Genomic DNA, 14,431 nt, shown 5'->3' on the forward strand with positions numbered 1-14,431 from the left:
CCTTCCTTATGAGAATATCCTTTACAAACCAATCTAGTCTTATTCCTTATGACTTGACCATCCTCATGCAATTTATTCCCAACCCATTTAGTTCCAATAACATTTTTATTTTTAGGTCGGGGAACCAAAGTCCATGTGTTATTTTCCTCAATCTGATCTAATTCTTCTTCCATAGCCCTTAACCAAAATTCATCTTTACATGCCTCAATTATTGATATCGGTTCAACTTGTGAAATTAAACATACCTCATTAGTTGTCAGCCTTCTTCTTGTCATCACTCAATTGCTCTTATCTCCAATGATTTGATCTTCATAATGATTCAATCTCACATACCTAGGAGTCTTTTGACTCTCTATTCCTCTTCCCTGTTCTTCAAATACTGTAGAATTCTATGATGTTTCTAGAGTAACTGGTTCAACTCTCTGTTTTGATAAAGGTGCTACCAGTTTAGATATAATCATTTCAACTGTCGATTCCTTCTCATAAACTCTAATTTGACTTTTGCTCAACTCATCTACTTTGACATTAGCACTCTCCATTATTCTTTGCAATCTCTTGATATAACATCTATATGCTTTTCTTTCATTAGAGTAACCAAGAAATATGGCTTCATCACATCTAGGATCAAATTTCCCAATAGTATCATTTCTCCTGATATAACATTTGCTACCAAAAATTCTGAAATACTTAACTGTAGGTGTATTGCCAAACCATAGACCTTGAATTCAACATGGTAATTTGTAGGAAAGAAAGATCGATCATGTAATTAATTATATTATTTCATGTTATAAGAGATGAATATTTGTTAATAAGTAAGTTTCTATGGTTATTTTTATTAATTTATTTTATCTAAGGTATTTAGGATCTACAATTGATACACACTTCTAGTTATGCAAGATGATTGAAGCTTTCTTAATAATCTATATCTAAAAAGTGCTTTTATTTGTCATTGGTCAATGTGTTAATGTGATTGTAATAGTCATGTTCCACAAGACATTCCCATCTTTTGAGATTATAATGCAACTAAACCTTATTATAACCAACAATTTGATGCAAATTATTATCACCTAGATACATTTCTCCTCCATTGTAAGTGTGAAAGAAAGATAGTTACTCCATTTGAGGATTCATTGTTATGAGAAAAATGAGTTAATTAAATATGTATACCTCTATCATTTTCTCCTCTCTCTATTTATCTCCCCCTCTCCTTCTCTCCATATCCTTCTCCATCTTTATCTCTATCTCTATTTTCCTCTCTATCTTTGACCCTCTCCATATCTCTCACACACTCCCTATTTATATATCTATATATCTCTCTCTCACCCCTTCTATCTTTCCAAAGTTCTCTCTCTCTCTCACTCACACACACACACACACACACACACACACACTCCTTATTTCTCCCTCTCGATTTTTATCTCTATATATCCACCTTTATCTCTCTATTTGTATTACTTATCTATATTACCTTCTCTCTCCCTCTCTATCCATATCTCATTATTTGTAGCTCTCTCCCATTCAATCCATCTCTCCTAAGCTATTTCTCTATCTCTTTATTTTATGCACTCACTCCTCTCTCTACATAGATTATTATTCATATGTTTCTCTCTCTCTCTCTCTCTCTCTCTCTCTCTCTCTCTCTCTCAACTTTTGTTTTAATCATGTTTGGATCTTAGTTCGAGACCTTTGTTGCATAGAAACTATCATTTTCTAAATTTCCTACCAATTGAGCTCATGCACTGCACAATTGTATGAAAAAATAACTTATTTTTTTTTCTTTTTCTAATTGATCTTCCGAATATCTTTGGCGTACCTATTGCACACCAAGGTGCGATTGCTAGTAATAAAAGATTTTATTTTAATCATAAAAATAGATTTTTTTTATTTTAAATTTTATTTATAATAAGAAAACAAAAATATCTACTTAGGTTCTTATATAATGTGTTCCAACGATCTCTCTCATCCCAGTTATGGGGAGGAAACAGAGGGCTAAACATGATTTATAGTTTTGGGAATAGTTATGGTGGGTGGGCCCCTATTATTCTAAAGTTCAATTGAGGTCTGAATATAGGTAGGGGGTCGAAAGGCCGAGGAACTTTATGTTGGACCGTTAGCACGAACATAGCGGTCTTTGACTCGAAGAGGTACTAGGAACAAATTTGAATTCAGATCTTGACACGTCGACATTTTTTCACCAAGTCAGGTAAAGGTTTGATCAATGTTTGATTAATTACATTCTATTTTCTCAAATATAGGTGAGTGTCAATAGATATTGATATTTTTATTATAAAAATCAATTTTAGGAAAATAACACATATGATACATGAATAGTTAGAGTTTACAATTCATCCATCATTGACATGACATTTGTCCAACTTGCATAAACTTTTGACAATATTATAAAATATTTCAACCATTAATTAACGTATCCAACCCCATCCAAGATTTCAAAGAGCGTTGAAGACATAAACATAATATTACAATGTAAATGATACCTTAGTTGTGAAAGAAAAACATGTATTCATTCATTTCTTGAGAGTTGTAAAAGAGAGCCATGGAATCTTTCTTTCATTAACCTTAAGCACATCCTTCTTTGTGTCGAGATAATGCAGTGCATGTTACTGCATCTACAAGTTTAAGAAAGCCTTTGTCTACAAGCTTCCATACATCTTAAGAATTAAACAAAATTTTCGTTGTGTTTAACTAATACTCACAATTCTTATTAATTAAATGAAGAATTTAAAAATTTATAATAGTTGTGTAAAAAGAAGATACTATTGCTAGTTTAATATTAAATGAAAGAAAATAAAAAAGTAGAGAAATGGAATGAAATATATTATATATATTTAAAAAATATATAAAAAATTAAATAGAAAAGAATTTAAACTCTTTACATTTCATATATATAAAAAATAAAGCTTTTTATTTTTCTAAATTATATATATTTCCTCACACTACAATAATTTTTTTAATCTACATATACCCTCATTCTACCCACATAGAGAGATTGAGTGTTCTCTCTCTCTATATATTATGTTTCCCTTTGCTAAACTTCTATACATATTTTCTATACAAGGCAAACCCTCAATCTAGCCACCAATTGCTATTATTTTCTTTAAGAGAAAAACATAAGGACACTATTTTTAGGAATTTCAATCCCTTAAGGTAGGCAAGTCCTCTTTCCCGTGTTTTCATTTAATAGTATAATTATTACATATTTTAGCAATCAAAATCAATCCTATTTAATTTTCTAGCAATGAAAATCAATTGTTTTGTTGATTATCTCAAAATAGAGAAATTATATTTGCAATAAATCTTGTCCCCTACTTTGAATAGATAGTAGTATGGGCTACATGTAAAGCTATTAGAATAGAAGAGGACATAGGTAAGGATGAATAGGAGAAATAAATCAGTGATAGTCGGGACTAGATTTCTCAATAGTATTAATATTTTTATATGTAGCGTTTATCAATACTATATACGTAAATCACTACTACTAGGAATTAGATAATGTTAAGAGCAGTCATATCAATCCCACCTATATAGAGTTCTTATTGTGCTTATATCATTAATTTTAATTATATCTATGAAGAATTTCCTTATTGAATTCAAATCCTCCCACTTGCTCCACATATTACTCAATCGAATGCCTTTAATTTGGATATAAACCTTGATGAGGTCACTCTTAGAGCCTTCATTTAAATTTTCTTGAAATGATTTTTTTTTTGTTCAAAGGTATTCACGGGCCTTTGTTAGAAGGTATGGCATTTCCATAAAAAAATGAAAAAACACTTTGAACAAAAGATAATTTCTAAAAATAGAAAAAACGAGCCTTGCTTGAGATGGTACTTTTTTACTATTATTAGAAATTATATTTGTTTGAAGGTTTTATTTTATATTTTTAATACTTGAATGGAGGTCCACCTTCAAATGAAGGTACCTTTTGATGTACCTTCAAATGAAAGTGCTTTTAAGTTTTTACCTCCATCCAAGTTCAAAAGAGTGATATGTCCCACGAATGGGACTAAATATTGTGGGTTCACCCACAATTAAATCAAGGCGAAGACTTACGATAGGGGCAACTGGGTAAGATTTTGAAAAAGGTAGTGTTTTCTACGTGGTGAATTTAAGGAAAATTGAAAACTGAATTGAAAGTGAAGCAATTCAACTAGAGTTTTGAGTAGTAAATTGTAGGGGAATTTATTTTCAAATTTTGAAAAAAATATGCAAACTAGGCTGTTTGATTTTGATCGTAGAAATATTAGTTTATATCAAGTATGTATCAAGATTTTATATTCAACCATGGATAATTAAATGGATGAAAAAATGCACGTGTCAATATAGCCATACATAGAGGATTAACCCTAGCCATTGGTTTTTGTAAACAATTATGTCTTCTCTTATAAAGACAATTCATTGTATTTTGAAAGGTGGGGGGGGGGGGGAATTGTTCATTTTCATACAATTTCACTGATAATTTTTTAAATTTTTTTCGCGATTTCTCTTTTTTTAGTGAAATTTATCTGATGAATATACATGCATGTGTTTTGATCTATGCATTTCAGTTCGTTCATGGAAAATTATTAGTTAGAGTTGCACTAGAATTGGGTGCTTTGACAAATTTATATAATTTTAAGTGATTCAAGTTCTTTTGGATATTGCATTAACTCCGTGGCTCCATGATTTAATTTAGCTAAACAAAGTTTTATTTATTTTTAGATTAATTTATTCACTCATGTTATCATTCTAGCATAATTTCAAAGTTAAGATTTTGTTTCTCTTTATTTTGACCTTTTTTATAAACTATTTAGAATAAAAAATAACAAAATATTAATTTTTTAATCTATATTATAGTGTTCCTAGTGTTGGAGAAGCCAAGGTATGAAAGCACAATATAAGCTTCCACTTAATGAAACCAAATTGACACAATAGAATATTTATCTTATATAATAATGTGCAAAAATGTTCATCAAGGCATTGTAGATATAGGCAAGGAAGAGAAAGTGAGAACAAAGGAGTGAAACTTTGACTACCCTTCCAAATGTACTACACATCTACGTTCAAGTGACAAGTATGTGGGGAAGTGTAAGGCGTGAATGCAATAGGTATCTCAAATGGCAAGGACACATGTCTCAAACACATGAAGACAAAAAAAATATTTTTGTTCAAAGTAAATGTAAGATAAGCATGAATAGCTAAATCCTAGAGAGGTGATATCCTAACAAGATATGTAAAGACACTATTTACTTTAGTACCCATTCAACTCATTTTGTCAGATTCAAGATTAGAGAAACCTAATTTAAAAGTTTCAAACATTGTAAATTGCTTTTTCATTAGGATCTAACCCTTAAGGTGCAAATTCTAGAATACAATTATGTAAGTCCCTTTGCGAAAATAGGGAAAACAATGAACAATCTAGAGTGAACAAGAAAGTCATGACATGACACTTGGAACCTTTGGGTAACCATCTTCTATCTAAGGATTTGATTTCCTTTCAAGATAGCTGTAAGATTTTTCGAATTTGCATCTATGTTACAACTATGTCAAAACACCTATCAATAGAACTAGTGCTAGGAGGGTAGTGAAAAAAGTCTAAATCATCCAAAATGTTCAAATAAATTTGAATAGACTTTTTGGGAAAAACTATCTCTAATGGGTAGTCCTATGTATATACTAGGAGGTCTATACGAGATTCCTTTTCATACATAAATCTTCCTTTGTTCCTCCCAAACAATGGGCAAAATGCTTTAGGTCGTGTGAGGATTTGCAAGGATCTAATGTTTTTTCCTAAGGTAAATCATGATGATTTTATTTTTCATCTATTTGTTAAGACACTTCAAGGTGCACAACTTCAATGGTATGTAAGTCTTCCACCTAATTCTATTTGCTAATGGGCAGAATTAGAAATATTATTCTTGATTCGATTTTATCCTAATGCGGTTGCACACAACTAATTATTTTAGTTTGCAATCATGAAAAGAACACCACAAGAATACATTTCTTATTTCAATCATATGTTTCTTCGATTTGTATCAAAAGGTTCAAGTTTCAAATCGGATGGTAAGTGATTTTATGTTGAAAGAACATTATCTATGAGGTTTGAACTTTTTTTATTTGTAGGAAATGTTAAACAATTTAGTGAGTTAGGCATCCTAAATGACAAATTTAAGAAAGTTCCCCTGTTGACATAATGTGAATATGACATCACAAATAGTCAAGATAGGAGTTATAAGACACAAATTCTTGCAAGTTGTCAATCACTACAACCTTATGTTAGCCTATTCAATATGCCCACTCAACTAATATTATTCCAATCAGTCACTTATAGCATGTCCAATCTTCAAAATATGCAATCAATCACTCCTTAGTGAAAGATTTCAATTAATCATGATTTCTTGTCTCATACAAATTCATCTATGACAACAAAATATACTTGGGACCATCTTCTTCATATGATGATTCTTCTTGAAGAAAAGCTAATATTGATTAGCCATATCATTATCACATCAGCCATATAAGTAATATTTAATTATAATTTTCTATAATTTATATATATAGTTTTTTAAAAGGATGATTTAATATCATCCACAAGATTTGAGGGCTAAATAAATAATACGTTCAAGGAGTTGGGAGGTCGATTGTCTTGAGTACGACATTCACATATGGAAGTGTTTTTACGGATTGATATCACTGCAACTCTTGATTTTAGGCTGTATGCCCTTTGGGTTATTATGGGTTTAGCCCTTGGGCTTCGAGTTGCAAGCAGCATTTCTGGGGTTTCATCTGCAAATTTTTGTTTTTATTTTTATTTTTCCTTTACATGGTGTGTTCATTTAACAATTTTGACTCATGTTTTATGGGTTACAATTATGATGGTCAGCCTGTTTAGGTGCCAAGCGACGAGATGGTGGGCGGCGGCGATGATATGTTCAACACTGTCTTTAGTGAGATAATTGAGTAATGCACTACAACAGTAAGTAATCCTTCTCAAACTACCATGCCAATATAATTCTTTCTCAGTGTGAAACCCTAAGTGATAATATGAATTGGATATTATCATTCGAAACACTAACCTATAAATGATGTTATTTTTGTTTTATGCCTTTAGTTTGTAAGGAAATGATGGATCTGTGTCTGGATCGAAACCAGAACAACTGCACATGTCTGCAGGGGTTTCATATATTCCACTTGGTAGTAGGCGTAATCGGGTCAGGGTTTTGATTTATTGTCCTAGAGAGACTTTATGTGAACTACGGAAAGAAACCTGAGTCGGATTTGATGTTTTACCCATCTACTCTGGTCTGCACATCTGTAGTGTAACCCTCCAATAGCGCGCTCTCGACTAATTCGCTCTTAGAGCACACTGATATTGTCGCTTTGTTAGCTGACGAGGACATTTATGACATCGAGTGCCCTAATTACACTAACCTTAACTGGGTTTTCTCTAGTCAGTAACTATTTTTTTCTGTTTCCTGAACTTCAGGACAAGAATATTTATGGTTATGTTATGGTCTTTAATTGTTCCATTCCATGGCCCTCTGCCTCATTTACAGATGAGATGTTGTGACCAAGGGTTTGAATCCTGTTGTTGCCGCTATTAAGATTAAGAGGACTATCCAGTTTGTGGAGTAGTGTTCTACTCGGTTCAAGTGGTAACAATTATTAGCCCTCAAACGTGCCTCCTGATGACGATCTTGCCAATGGTGCAGAGGCCTGTTTGCACGATTTTTAACTCAACAAAGTGTTGCTGATTTCTCTTGTATTAATCACAAGATTGATCTCATGTATGCAAAGCATGCCTTGTGCACAGGTATGTTTGTGTGGGTATAAAAAGAGGACAATAAAAATAAACATTTTACACTAAGACTATCTAAAATGCTCAGAAAGGTCAACCTGCTCTAGTTTCCAAACAGATTTAGCCGCCCTCCGGCAATGTTTATGTTGGAATTTAGATTTTCAGAGGTATACATAATTAACATGGGATCTAGATACCACCTTATAGTAGTTTTAATTTTGATTTTTCGAATCTCCTTCAAGACCTTGCTTAAGAGAAATTATAAGATCAATAGTTTGTGTTTGCTCTTTCAAACTACATACCATAGTTTGCAGTCATTTTGAACTGGTGGCTACAAAATAAGGACCAGCCAGATCCCATCTTAGGAGCACATGATAGGGCACCAAATTCAGGAAGAAAATTCCCCTTGTCAGGAATGCATGCCTGGGACTATTTGGCTTTTATGGTGAGCAACTTGCACTGGAGAATATCTCTGTTGCGAATTTGAATTCAGACGTTATAAACAATCATGCGTTAGCTTTTGAAGTATGATTCTCACAAGCTCAATATATAAAAGCCTTGAAGATATTGTCGAAGGGTTGCCCTATATCTATAAGCTATTTTCCTTAAATTATTAGTTTCTTTCTTGACATGTGTGGATGACTCTGTTTCCTCCAATTCGAGGGAGGCTTTGAGTTACTTCTTGTTGAATCCTTCAAACTAATAACAGCTATGTCATACCTTAGGTAACATTGGATGACACTTCCTATTTGTTGTTAAAACTCTACTCAGGGTTTGCTACCACGGCTATTTCATGATTTTCTATTTCGTAGTCATTTAATTTTGTGTTAAGGACAGGGATGGGGGCAACACAATGAGGTTAACTAGAATTATCTGGACAAAACTGAAATTGATAGTCAAGCAGTTATGTTCTAAAGCTTCAGTTTACTGCTTGCACACATGATTAATGGCTATGCTAGTTAATTGGTGTGCTGGAACAGATTGCCATTTTTAAAAGCTATCATTGCATCAATCTGGAGAAACTCATTATACTGAATAAATTTTGTTGTGATTCAGTTTCACCCATAATATTAGTACCAACTTCTTATGTCTTAATAGAAGTAATCAGAATTATCTTGCAGAATTATTTGCAAGTAGCTGTAGAAGATCAATGCATATTTCATTTGTGTCGATTTTATTTAAAGTTTGCCTGGTGATGAAAGAGAAAAACATTAGCATTTTTTGCATCATGTAGATCCTATGAAGGCAAGGAAATTGGATGCAGAGTTTATCAGATGAAATTCTATTGGGAGCATTCCTGTTCTAGTCGCTGTGAATATATTCTCTGTGGACCACCATTAATTATTCAGTATGTTTCCTTTATCGACAGTTGTATATGATTGTAATTATCGTAGGAAGCTTTACTAGAAAAGCCTAATTTCTTTATTTTGGTATCATAACGGTGTGTATGGTTTAGTGGGTATCTTGCCAATATTGAAAAGCCCTTAGGCAGTAACATAGTTGATCATGGAAATGTTCGGGAGTGGCTAAAGAAGATTCATTCATGGTACTTGAAACTCTTCTCTTTAAGTCACTGTCCAAATGAAGCTCTTACAGAGCTGATCGTGAAAAGGTTTGGAGTGGCTAGAGAAGATTCATCCATGGGACTTAAAACTCGTCATTTTAAGCTACTGTCCAGATGAAGCTTCTCACCTTTTTAGCATAATCAAAAGGTAAGTTGCAATTCACACCTTGCAAATGCCAAAATGTCCTAATCTTGCAGAGACGTTCCGTAGAGGCAGCACTCAATGGAGAAGGATTGAATGTCCAACTTCTATTAAGTTTAAGATTATTAGCTTGCTGACCATATCTAAAAATCAATTGAATCATGTTCAAGTACTTGGCTGGATCTGAGTTTTATGTGAGAGATTGTGTAGATTTTCCTACACATGCCAGGATTTTGAGGTATTGAAGGTGGACAAAGAATACTAGCCCCTGCTCCTACACAATCACTCGCTTAAAGCCTGCTGAAAAAACGAGCACGAGTACATGCGTGGCTGGCTATGCTGCCTCCTACTACCGCCATGACTATATTTCTCTCCTTTTTCCTACTCTCTCAAATTTTTCATTATGGTTCTATGCCTTTTGAATCCCAAAAATTTGGGTCTGAAAGTTCTCACTATCATTCTTTGCTGCCATCGTGATTAAGGACATTGTTACGTCTCATAGACTATTTGGGTGAACGAGGAGTGAGTATAAACCATAAAAATGCTATCCCCGGCTGTAGATTCTCTCTACAGTAAATTATAATTTATAGAATTTGTTAATTAAATCCGAATATCTGGCATTAAGTTCTACTATCTATGGGACATTCAGTGATATATTTAATTCTTCCATTGCATGCAGAGACCACCATTCTCGGTAAAGATAAATCTTTTGTCATTATAAGATTAAAACCTTCTTTCCAGGTATGGGGAAAATGGGTGGTGTGGCACTCCAATTGCTTTGCCTTCGTTGTGGATTAGTCATGATCATAAGCATGTTGATTTGTTTTGTTCATTTATTTTTTTGTTCTTGGCATGCATGTTTCCCTGCCCACAGGATGGGTAGATATCTGGATATGGATTTCTTGTCCTGACACGTTTCCACAGGTTGGATATCTACAGACATTTGGATTCCCCAAGTCTTCAGTGTATAGTTCGGCAATGAATCCTAATAAACCATGTCATGTTTATTTTTGATGGATTTTTTTTGAAGTATGGGTTATTGATTCTGTTAAGTTTTGGGTACTTTTCATATATCAGATACTGGGAGCTTGTGTTTGACGGTGAACCGTTGGTATCGATCACCCACTCAATTGTAGTTCCTGACAAGAGTAATTTTTTTTCTTGATGGGACTTTAGGTAAATGTTATTACAGAAGTTGATAATGGTGATGAAGCTGGTTTTTTCTATACAAGTTAATTTTATTCTGGCATTCTTCGGTGGCAGTAATATTCCGGCTCTGTGGGTTTATTAGATCGGTGGATACAAGTCTAAATTCTCGATTGGGTGTGATGCTAGGTGAGATGTTTCTTTTCTATTTCTTGGTCCTACATTTCCAATGAATATAATACAAGGCTGAAGTTTTTACTTAACGTTATCAACGCTGAAGTATTTTATTAAGACATAAACATACCAAACAATTTTCCAAGGTAGCAAGACATTATTTATTCAAGGATTTCTTTGCAAATCATTATTCATGGTTCTTCTTGATAAGCTCTTTTTTGATCAGAAACTTTGAATGTCTTAGATCATATTTAGACAATTGGATAATCCAGTAAACAAAATATTTTGTTTCCTAAACAGCTTAAAATTAGTAAAATATGAACTCCTAATCACATCTCTTAAGCTATTATCAGATTTTTAAAACAACTATTTATCTATTCTCTAACATGAGTATTTAAAAATATAATGATAACATTCCTAGTGCTTTCATAAATACATTGGGTAGAGCAACTTTTTAGGGGGTGAAACGTGAATAACTGAGGCATTGAAAAACAATCAGAAAGTCTGAAATGCTATGTGTAAAGACCAATATTTGAGGACACCTACATATAATAACCACCCTATTATACACTTATAGGTTGTCAACTAATGCAAACCATAAAGTCGGAAGTCTTTATGTATAGTGCATTCATAGTGTATCTTTAATTTTTACAAATTCTTTTTTTTTAATGGAGTTGGCTATTTTATGAATATTATATTGTTTACCTTACATTAAGGACAACTACATTTAATAACCACCCTATCATACACTTATAAGTTATCAATTGATGTTAGAGGTATCTAAAAATGGTCAATTCTTGCAATGCCATGCTTTAACATGTCCGCATGACCTCCTTTTAGGGTTTTTGTATCTTATTGACACTTCTTCTATGTCATGCATTTGATCTTTATTATTTGTCAACATTGTGTCTTTCTTTGGCATCTCTTTCCTATTTGATTTTAATTCTCTTACTTTTGAAGTAGGTCTTGTTAATGTCATCTTTGAATTGCAATCATCGGTCGTGATCAATTTTGTCATGTCAATTGGACATTGTTAATCCTAGTTTGTGTCAAATTAGGGTTTTGTCCTAGATTTCAATCATTTTCAATCATCTTCAATCAATTTCGATGACTTTTGGATCCTCTTTCAATTGTCAATTATCAGTGAATCTTGTCAATTTGTGATCAATTTGTCGTCGGACTTTGTCAATCTCAATATCATGCCAACCTTCATCAAGTCGACCTTTTATCAATCTTTGATCAATTCGTTATCGATCTCAATCAATCATCAATTTCTCATCAATTTTGGATCGATTAGTCATTGATCCTTTATCATTTGTCATCGATCTTCATCAATCAATCTTGTCATTATCAAATCTTGGTCTTTTTGTCATTTCGATTGCAATCTGTATCATTTATTGGCTTTAATTTTTCATGACCTAATTCAATTTCTAATTTATCTTTTGGGGTTCAATGATTTAATGATTTAATCCTATTAGCATCTCCTTTAGGTTAAGTGAATTATTTCATCTTTCCTAAGTCCTTCATGTCACAATTAAATACTTCATTTAATTGGCTAATTTGTTTTTTGTGAGTTAATTAATAAATGAGAATTTATTAATTAATGTCACCTAATTCCTAATTTTTCCTAGTTTCCCCTTTTCCACCTAATTTCTAATTTTTGAATTTCAAAATCTCACAAATTATTCCCTCCTAACTTTTTCCACTAATTTCTTCTTTTTTTGTGCTTACCTTTTCTCATAATTTATGAAGCTATTTTCATGGCCAATTTGAAGCTATTTTATCTCCAATTTGTCATTCAATCAATAAGCAAAATTTGTGGCTAATTTGTCATAATTTGGAGATTTAATTCTCTCTCAATTTGTCATTAATTTAGCATAGCAATTTGTCATGTTTGCACATGGAAACTTGTCAATCAATTTGTCATAATCATGCCAATTTGTGGAGCACTTTCTCTTTTTTGAATTTGGACACTTTTTGCCTATAAATTGGTCTCTTTTCTCATTCAATCCTAACCACGTTTCGAGTACCCTTACATTGTCATTTTTCATCTTGCAATCTTGCTTCCAATTACACTTTGCACTTGTAGGTGAAACCCACAAAGTCCTATTTCAAGGTGAAAGAAGAACAATGGAATCACATGGAGGAGATTTTGCGTTATGGTTTGCATTTGGTTTATTTTGAATCGTGTCTTCATGTTTTCATTGATTGAGTTGAGAGTGTTTTTCATAGCTTGCTAGCTTTCATGGTTGGCTAATGTTATGTTATGAATCCTTTAGTCAAATTCCTAGTTATAGATGCAAATCATAATGATGGCCTAATGTTAATGTATATAGATGGTCCAATGTGGGTGTATCTTTAATTTTTACAAATTGATTTTTTTTTATATAATATGCTTTTTTGTGGTTAATGTATTGTTCGCTTCATGCAAGTGTTTGAGACAAAATGTAGTTTTGTAATTCCACAATCTTTACCACCACTTGACCATAAACTATGCAATCATAAGAGCCTAGACATATAATTACATTATTCCATACTAATTCATAAATTATATGGTTGTAGAGATTATGTCCTATTATTTTTTCTTTAATCTTGGCTATTTGGTTTTGTGCTTTTATAGTGGGTAATTATTAGAAATTGATGTGGGTGATCCTACTACCAAGGTATGGTTAAGATTTCAAATATCTGTATTGTGGATGGGTGAAAAAGGTTAGTAATGTAAGATATGCAAGTAGTGTAAGAAAAAAAGCTTTGCGTATGCCATATCAAAATGATAATTTAGAGACGATGAACAAAGGCTAAAGCATTCTAAGTAATGCTCAATCGGATTAGTATTTTTGGGCTAAGGTTGTAAGTGGTATTTGTTATTTGCATAATAAATAGCCATTTTTTCTTTGGTTCATAAAAACACCATATAATGTGTGGATAGATAAGAAATTCTCTATATCACACATTAGATTTTTTGGTTGTGATGATTTTGTTCACATGCTTAAAGAAAAGTAGTTTTGGTGGGATTTCAAAGATAATGAATATGCTTTGATTGGTTATGGAATAATGTTAAAGAGTTATAAGTTTTGAAATAATCTATCCTTGAAAATGGTATTTTTGAGAGATGATATTTAGTGAGCTTAAATTTAAGTTTGATTAGGTGTAATTAGAAAAGGAAGGAATTTTTTTTTTTTTTTTTTGGTATTTTGAAACCAAAAATGAGATGTGAGAATGTGCATAGATGAAGTAAAAACAAGATGAACACAAGGATGTAGAGGAAGAAGGTTTAGATTCAAAGAGTTTAGTTTAGTAGGAGGAGCATCTTCTACACCCTTATGTAAGTCCGCAAGGTAATGAAAACCAAAATATAATTATAGCCCATCGAATATTTGTTGTGTATTTCTTCTATTTTGTATTGATGATGAACCTAAATATATGGAGGGAGTTATTTCCTCAAAGGGAGGCCACAAAACATGAAATGATGGCCTTAGTGTTAGGTCTGACTTGGAAAGCTAATGTATTGAGAGGGGAGGGGTGAATCAGTACTTCAAAACTTTTCTTGAAAAACAATTTTACTGATAAACACAAACTAAGTATTGTTGATATCATACATATATAATAC

At 32.5% G+C, this 14,431-nt stretch overlaps 1 long non-coding RNA gene across 1 annotated transcript; it reads left to right on the forward strand.

The window, feature by feature from the left end:
* Positions 1-6,617: 6,617 nt before the first annotated feature.
* On the forward strand, positions 6,618-11,008 carry LOC131056758 (uncharacterized). Its single transcript, XR_009108788.2, has 2 exons — positions 6,618-10,677; positions 10,765-11,008. It is a non-coding gene; the product is annotated as an uncharacterized LOC131056758 (long non-coding RNA).
* Positions 11,009-14,431: the final 3,423 nt, after the last annotated feature.

The sequence above is a fragment of the Cryptomeria japonica genome, chromosome 7 (genome assembly GCF_030272615.1).
Source record: "Cryptomeria japonica chromosome 7, Sugi_1.0, whole genome shotgun sequence".
Taxonomy (NCBI): domain Eukaryota; kingdom Viridiplantae; phylum Streptophyta; class Pinopsida; order Cupressales; family Cupressaceae; genus Cryptomeria; species Cryptomeria japonica.